The following is an 8,049-nucleotide window of genomic DNA, read 5'->3' on the forward strand; positions in this document are numbered from 1 at the left end:
CCATGGCGGCGACTAGGAGGCAGCACAGCAAACCAGGACAACACGGAGGAAAAGGCACAGACAAACTGCATGATATGCTATTCAATGTTTATTGAACTCCATGTATTTGCAATGGATGTTCCTAAAACAACACATTTAACATCATCATGCTGCTGCTGCTGCTAGTCCTTTGATAGTCACCTGTCGGTCTCCTGTCCTTTCTGAAAGCCATAAAGATGACATTAGTCATTTAGATAACTTGTGTCCTCAATTACCATGGGATTACTGAAACTACCATGAATTTAAGAAAATGGTAGAAATGAATCCAATCTGAATTTTAAAGCATTACTTTAGATCCCCTCCCTCTAAATGTATCAATAAACATTAGAAAGTGATGCTCCTGACTACCATACAAGTTTAAGAAGATACTATTGGTTTGAAAGAATTCAAAGCTATAAATAAACAGCAACAGGCTCTTTAACCAAGGCACTGTTAGTAACATGTAAACTAGCTGTTCACACTAATCCTAATATTATCACTTAATATTAGCAAATTCGATTTTATTTTTTAAAACATATTGATGTAAATACATACACATATCGATTTGTTGTATAAATATTGCAAATCAAAGCTTTTATTCGTCCTAATACTAGATAGTAGTAGTAATACTGCCCATAATGGGCACAAGCAATTTTCACCCATTTATTAATTATATGTTTTAAATGGGAGTGTTTCCTTTCCCCTAAACCTCCAGGGATGTACACAGTTTAATACTGGCAACTTCTTATTATGGGAAATACGAAAACGTCTTTTAAAACTACAACTCCCAGTAGAGACGTGCCATAGTGGTGTCACCATAGATATATATAAACACTAGATGGCTCACACGCGCTGCTGGCCAATGGAGACCGACGTTGCCACTTGGCCGCCATCTCGCTACAGGCAGTGCTCTCATTCATAACATTATGGTTTATTATTTAAATAACCATAGCTTGCTCAATTTTCAACCGATTTTCAAACGGTTTGGTTTTTTATAAACATCAAAGATGTAGTTATGATACTGCATACTTATAATCATGGACTTTCATATGAAAATAACATTAATCAGATAAAGCAATAGCTATACACACACACAAGGTATTTATATTAAATATTTGCCGGTGTATATATTTCCATTTATTTTATTATATTGTCAATATTTAAAATAAATTATAAAATTAAAATACATTTATATTTTATATATAAAAATCGGTCTCATGTTACCACTCTGTAAGCCAAGAGTTGTTAATTGAGCAATGCCTTAGCTTGAAGAACAGGGACACAACTAATGACAATAGCATATGTTGGTATATTATTTAGATATTCACACCTTTATCAGAAGAACCAAACCAACATAAAATGTGCTCACAGACAGGCCAGTTCTGTCTAATTTATCACAATTATTTTTGACATGAGATCTTCATATCATCCTAGTTTTATATTTAGTTTCTAGATTTGTAAACAAATCCAGAACCTTTGAAATATGTTATTGAAAAAAGACCAAGAATAATATAAACTGTACCATATGTCCTTCTGTAGTCCATTTGTGGTTTGTCTTGACTCACCCCGGCTGATATATCACAAAATCCACTGTTTAAATGGTTCCCTATATTGCCCTATGCCCCTGTAAGGTGTCCTTGGGTGTTATGAAAGGCGGCCCCCCAACATAAATGTATTATTATTATTATTAAGAAGAACAACTTGGTGTGGTGTGGAGGGGATGTAGGAAGCAGGAGCAGGTGGGGAGAGATGGGGCTTCAAGGTTCAAGGTTATTTGTTTTAAATGTGTCTTGCACACAATAAAATAAAATACAGTATACCACAAAACCAATAAGACACACAGTGACACATGGCACACTAACAATCAATCATCGTCCAGCCTCAGCTTTGGTATTCTTTCACAACCATGTTATGGGTTTATTAGACTGAGCAAACATAAACATATGTGGTGATCCCACGGGTTCTTGTTTGCAGACAGCGGCGATTGGAGCATCCGTAGGCTGCACAAAAGTCCGGCATAGTCAGGTACTTCTGTAAACACAAAGCCAGCAAATTCCTGTATCATAATGCAAGATGTTTTTAACAAGCCAAACCACTTGGAAGAAATCATGTGTAACTTAAGTTATGGTGAAAAGAAAGAGCAGTTCTGCCTCTCCCACTGGTGTAAAGTTGCTGGGTGAACTTTGTAATAATAGGTCTCACTGACAGCCTCTTGTTATTAGCCAGCTAATAAATACAACCACATACACAAAGAAAAGCTGCAATTTCAACATGTCCAAGCATCCTGTATCATAGCCATGCTAATAATGTTTATAATAAACCAAACCGTTTGTAAATCAGTCAAGATTTCAGCGAGTTAAGAGTATTTTTGTGCAGATCACTCACCTTACAACAGCTACCATAACGCGAATCAGAGTAACTGTTGACTGTAGCAAGATGGCGGCCAGTCAGCTACGCTGGAAAATCTCCCATGAGCCATCTAGTGTTTATAAAAAAAAAAACTAAAAAAAAAACTTTCAAGATGGCTGAGTGAGAAGCAGCAACGTTGCAGGCTCGTAAAAAAAGTTTAGGGCTGCAGTCGGATAGTTTAAAAATCAGCTCCTAAGTTCTAACCCTATCGTCTATTCCTTGACCTCTGAGTGAAACGTCACGGGGTTAAGGGATAGTGGATAGGAGAATTCAAAAGGACTTAGGAGAAGAGACTGCGGTACTTTAGAGAATCCGAATGCACTTTCACTATCCGACGTGTTTATGATGCGCCAGCGGACGTCATTGTGTGCGTCTGCTGCTGTGGGTAACTATGGAAACCACAGTTTTCTATACAGCGGACTACAACATGGATGTTTAATAAGAACGAGGGACTGCTGTAAACTCATCGAGAGACTCTGCACCGTGCTCTGATGCTGCTGCTTTGCTTTATGAACGTGGACAACAGAGAAACATATTCTTCATGATCAAAGTTGGAATTGAAATAAAAAAGGAAAGTGAAACTTATGCTCATCACCCTCTCCCTCCGGTCCACATTAATACAAATGATCCCAATACGTATGATTGTATGAACTAAAGATCTTAAAATCAATACAGATGTATTTATTATAAACGTTAGTCCTTAACATCTATCACTGTGTATATCACCATTCAAACATCTTTTAAAAGTTGAACAAACCCCACACAGCTCAGTAAAGACTGTGAGATGTTGACTTTATTTGATAATTTCAGTGAAAACTAACGTTCATATTTCTCTTTTTGATTATAATACTGATGAACGTTCAAAACAAAGCACTTTGGCAACTTACCACCTACGTTTTAAAATGCTTAATAAGCACCGTAACTTTCATGATATAATTTCTCCGTCATAATCGGTTGTTTCCGTGAACGGCCGACTGTTGAGTGACGGCAAATGCTGCGGCTGCAAGGCATTGTGGGGCAGAATTTTCGCTTCTCCTGTCGGTTAGGGAGGTCCAGTGGTTCCTAAGCTAAAGGAGGTTATAAAGGAAGTTTGAAACCTCCTTTCCTATCATTCTCATCATTCGAGAGAATTCGAACGGCACTTATCATGGCTGCCACTGAGGGACTTCCGGGTCATTTCACTCCTTTAGGAAGGTTCCTAAGCTAAATGGACTATTGTGGTGACACGTTATGGGACATAATTCACCTCTCTTATTGTGTTGCCACACGGACCCTTTAGTGGGAACACCTGGAGAGTTAGCCTCCATTCCTGCTAGCTCGTTAAGCAGAGCAGACGATGTGTTGACCTCTCTATATTTAATGGATAATAAAGAGTGGAACTCCGTTCTGAATACACCGCCTCCGACTCCCTTTTCCTGGCGCTACACTGGTGACCCTGACGTTTCCGAGAAAGTTTCCGGAAAATTAACGAGCATGGCTGAACGCGATGTGTTCGTAAAGCTGCCGGAATTCTGGGAGCACGCCGCGGAGGCATGGTTCGCACATGTGGAGGCGCACTTCGCCTGCCGACAGGTCCGTGACGGGGACCTGAAATACTACCATGTGGTAGCAGCGCTGGGCTGCTCTACGTCGTCCAGGTTGGTGGGATTCATCGCAGCCCCCCCACATCATGGCAAATATGAGGCGATTAAGGCCCTTCTCCTTAAGACATTTAGCTTATCTGCTAAGGAGAGGGCCCGCCAGTTACTTGACATTCAAGGCCTGGGAGACAGCAAGCCATCTCAGCTAATGGAGAAAATGCTAAATCTGCTAGGGGGGGAAGATCCCCGGATTTTATTCACGGAGATGTTCCTGCGTCACTTGCCTCCCCGGGTCCAGACGGCGCTGGCCAACACGCCTGTCACGGAGCCGCGTGCCTTGGCTGAGGAAGCGGATCGTTTTTTCCTGGCTACACAACAGCCCGGTGCAGAGACGTTAGCCGCGACGCGCAGCAGCCCATCGGCAGTCAAGACAGCATGGCGGGGGCCGGACACGGCTGTGGCAAGCCGGCGTGGAGACACCGGAGAGTGCTCTTACCACGCATGTTTCGGGACAAGGGCGAAGAGATGCATCGCTCCGTGCAGCTACAAACCCCCGGGAAACGGAGGGGCCGGCGCTCGGTAGTGGCTCTGAGCGTCGGCGGCACGTGCAGGCTCCTCTTCGTCAGCGACAGCGTTTCGGGGAGCCTGTTTCTGTGTGACACGGGCGCTCAACGGAGCGTAGTTCCCGCGTCGAGTGAAGACGTCACCCGGGGAGGGCACGGACCGCGATTGACTACGGCTAACGGCGGTCCCATTCGCACGTACGGCGTGAGGCCTATGTGTTTGTGCATCGGAGGACAGCGTTTCAGCTGGGATTTCGTGACAGCGGACATTTCTTTTCCCCTCCTCGGAGCGGATTTTTTGTGTGCTCATGGACTCTTAGTGGACGTTAAGAATAGGCGTTTGATTGATGCCTTGACGTTTTCTTCCTTCGTGTGCACACTTGGCAGCGCAGCGTACGACGGGCTGTCGGGCTCGCTGTCAGGGGCAGACACGTTTCTCAGACTGTTGGCCGAGTTTCCAGACCTGTCGCTGCCCACCTTCTCTGCGCTTACCACTAAGCATGGCGTGGAGCACCACGTCACTACCGAGGGGCATCCTGTCTACGCCAGGGCCCGGCGGTTGAACCCTTCTAAGCTGGCTGTGGCGAGGGCGGAGTTTGCAACCATGGAGCGCCTGGGCATTGTCCGCCGCTCTGACAGTCCTTGGGCTTCCCCCCTGCACGTCGTCCCCAAACCGAACGGCGGGTTCCGCCCGTGCGGGGATTACCGCCGACTCAACGACGCCACTACGCCTGACCGCTATCCAGTGCCGCACATTCAGGACTTTTCGGCGCATCTGGCCGGTACAGGGGTGTTTTCCAAGGTGGACCTGGTGCGTGGATACCACCAGGTGCCCATGCACCCCCTGGACATTCCCAAGACGGCAGTGATAACACCTTTTGGACTTTTTGAGTTCCTGCGGATGCCTTTTGGACTCAAGAATGCCGCTCAGACGTTTCAGCGCCTGATGGATTCGGTACTGCGGGACCTGCCGTTTGTGTTTGTCTACCTCGACGACATACTCGTCGCCAGCGCTTCAGTGCAGGAGCACCTGTCCCACCTCCGAGCCCTTTTCACACGGCTCAACGAACACGGATTAATCATCAATCCGGCAAAGTGCCAGTTCGGGGTGTCTGACATTGATTTCCTGGGGCACCGCGTCACCAAGGGCGGTGCGACACCTCTGCCAGCGAAGGTGGAGGCTGTTGCGGCTTTTCCTCGCCCGCTCACAGCCCGGTCGCTCCGTGAGTTTCTGGGGATGGTGACCTTCTACCACCGTTTCATCGCCCGGGCCGCACACATCATGCGGCCGCTGTATGAAGCGTTGAAAGGCAAGACCCCCGTCCAGGCGATCGACTGGACAGCAGAGGCGGACGTCGCTTTTGCTGAGGTCAAGACCGCGTTGGCTCAGGCGGCTTTGCTGGCACACCCATCATCTACGGCTCCCATTTCCATCACCACGGACGCGTCGGACTACGCGGTCGGCGCAGTGCACGAGCAGTGGGTGGAGGGCGCTTGGCAGCCGCTCGCCTTTTTCAGCCGCCAGCTGACGCCCAGAGAACGCAGGTACATCGCCTTTGACCGAGAGCTCCTTGGACTTTATTTGGCCGTGCGGCACTTCCGTTTCATGCTGGAAGGCCGTGAATTTACGGCGTTTGTCGACCACAAGCCGCTCACCTTCGCCATGTCAAAAGTGGCGGAGCCTTGGTCGGCACGTCAGCAGCGGCAGCTTTCCTACATATCAGAGTTCACTACGGACATTAAGCACGTGGCAGGCAAGTCGAACCTGGTTGCTGATTGCCTCTCCAGAGTCGTCATCGGTGCCGTCCAGTTGGGCCTGGACTATACTCGCATGGCGGCGGACCAGGTCACAGATCCCGGCGTCCAGGCTCTGAAGGTGGAGGGCGCGGGGCTGCGCTTGGAGGACGTAGTGTTCGGCGACGCGGGCATTACCCTCCTGTGTGACGTTTCCACGGGCCTGGCGCGGCCTGTCGTCCCTGCCAGCTGGAGGCGCTCTGTGTTCGAAGCGGTGCACGGCCTGTCACACCCCGGCGTTAAACCTTCGGTGCGCTTGGTGGCCGCGAAGTTCGTCTGGCATGGGCTGAAAAAGGATGTGAGGACTTGGGCCAGGGAGTGCGTGGCTTGTCAACGCGCTAAGGTGCACCGCCACACGAAGGCCCCGTTGGAGCGTTTCCTGGTGCCTGAGAGGAGGTTTGATCACGTCAACATTGACCTGGTTGGTCCGTTGCCTTCCTCTCAGGGGTTTTCCTACCTCCTCACCATGGTGGACAGAACGACCCGTTGGCCGGAGGCAGTTCCGCTCGTTTCGACATCAGCCGCAGACGTTGCCCGGGCCTTCATTGCAACGTGGGTGTGTCGTTTTGGCACCCCGTCAGACATTTCCTCAGACAGGGGCTCTCAGTTCACGTCCGAGCTCTGGAACGCTGTGGCAGGCGGTTTGGGGGTCAAGCTGCACAGGACTACCGCTTACCACCCTCAGGCTAACGGCCTCTGCGAGCGCTTTCATCGCTCCATGAAGGCGTCCCTCAAGGCCGGCCTTACGGACGGTAACTGGGTCGACAAGCTGCCCTGGGTGATGCTGGGCCTGAGGACCGCACCTAAGGAAGATCTGCAGTGTTCTACAGCGGAGATGGTCTACGGTCAGCCGCTGAGAGTTCCGGGGGATTTCCTCCCAAATGCTTCAGCTCCCTGGTCTGCCACGGCCCAGCGAGTTTTTCTGCGTGACGCGGCGGAGGCTTTCGCTCCAGTCCCGACTACTCAGGACGGTGCGCCAGGGTCTCAAGTTCCCGCGGAGCTACGCTCGGCTGGGCACGTCTTCATCCGTCACGACGCACACAGAGGCCCCCTGCAGCCCCCTTACGACGGACCTTTCCGGGTTTTGGAACACGGTGAAAAACACCTGGTGGTCGACATGGGCGGTAAGGCTGAGCACGTCTCGGTTGACCGGGTGAAGGCTGCTCACTTGGACGTGGACCGGCCGGTGGTGCTGGCTCGGCCGCCGAGACGGGGCCGACCCCCGGCTTTGATTCCTGTCAGGGAGTGTGGACCTGTTGTTCCGGTCCCTCCTCTGTCAGGGGCCGCACGGGCGGAGGTCGCTGTACCGACTCCGGTGCGCAGGTCTCGTGGGGGCAGGCGGATTGTTCCTCCCCGCCATACGGATTTTGTTTACACGTGAATTCTGGGGGGGCTTGTGTGGTGACACATTATGGGACATAATTCACCTCTCTTATTGTGTTGCCACACGGACCCTTTAGTGGGAACACCTGGAGAGTTAGCCTCCATTCCTGCTAGCTCGTTAAGCAGAGCAGACGATGTGTTGACCTCTCTATATTTAATGGATAATAAAGAGTGGAACTCCGTTCTGAATACACCGCCTCCGACTCCCTTTTCCTGGCGCTACACTATTCGACTTCAGCCTGTATTTGAGTCCTTGACTGCAAAACTGACAGGCAATAGCTTATTCATGATACACTTTAAGT

This window comes from Pseudochaenichthys georgianus, chromosome 21 (assembly GCF_902827115.2).
Source record: "Pseudochaenichthys georgianus chromosome 21, fPseGeo1.2, whole genome shotgun sequence".
Classification (NCBI taxonomy): domain Eukaryota; kingdom Metazoa; phylum Chordata; class Actinopteri; order Perciformes; family Channichthyidae; genus Pseudochaenichthys; species Pseudochaenichthys georgianus.